We start from the raw sequence: 1,058 nt of genomic DNA on the forward strand, positions 1-1,058 counted from the left end.
CGGGGGGCTGTTTACTCGCAAGTCTCGCGAGAGCCGGGTCGCGCAGGCGCAGTCAGCCCTGCGCGCCCTGCGCGCGTGCGCAGTCTCGAGACAGCGGCCCCACGCGTCTCGCGATACTTGAGGCTAGGGGGCGTGGCCTGCTCGCTGCAAATCCAACCAGGGCCCTGAGCTCAGAGCAGCTCCGACGCGGGGATGGACTTCGGCGGTCGCTTCGCGAGTTCCTCTCTGCAGTCCCAAGTGCATCTGTTCATAACGTGCGCAGCGCCTCTCTAGGACGCGCTTATCAGAAACGGGGAACAGCATGCAAAACGTCAGAGATTGCCGCTCCCCAAAATCTGTGTCTGGGAGATTTCCACACTAAAAACTGGAGCTCTTGGCGCTAGTCACGATTCAGAGGTGCTAAAAAAAAAAGTGACACTGGATCGCTGCAGTACACCAATAGAGCAAGAAATCGAAGTGCCAGCCAAGTGTTGGAACAATGGGAAAGGCGTCCTAGGCCTTACGTGCGACCGGCCTGGATTTGATCTCCAGCATCCTGAGCACCTCCAGGTGTAAATCCAAAAATCACGGTGCCAACTCTTCATCCCGAGCACAAGCACCAGTATGAGCACAGCCTAAGGCTTTGGGACCTTAGGCTGGTCGGTGCTCCACTCTTACGTTTCCTTTCTGGTCCTCAAAGTCGTGCTTACCGTGTGGGATGAAAGTTCTGGTTTCTCTCTCTCTCCTCTCCCCTCTCCTTCCCTCTTCCCTCTCTCCCCTCTCCTCTCCTCTCCTCTCCTCCTTTCCCCTCTCCTCTCTCTCCCCTCTCTCCTCTCCTCTCCCCTCTCCTCTCCTCCCTCCTTTCCCCTCTCCCCTCTTCAACCCTCTCCCCTCTCTCCTCTCCTCTCACCCCTCTCTCCTCTCCTCTCCCCTCTCCCATCCTCCCCCCTCTCGTCTCCTCCCTCCTTTCCCCTCTCCCCTCTTCAACCCTCTCCCCTCTCTCCTCTCCTCTCACCCCTCTCTCCTCTCCTCTCCCCTCTCCCATCCTCCCCCCCTGTCCAAAAAGAAGAAAAAAAAGA

This window comes from Suncus etruscus, chromosome 14 (genome assembly GCF_024139225.1).
Source record: "Suncus etruscus isolate mSunEtr1 chromosome 14, mSunEtr1.pri.cur, whole genome shotgun sequence".
NCBI lineage: Eukaryota > Metazoa > Chordata > Mammalia > Eulipotyphla > Soricidae > Suncus > Suncus etruscus.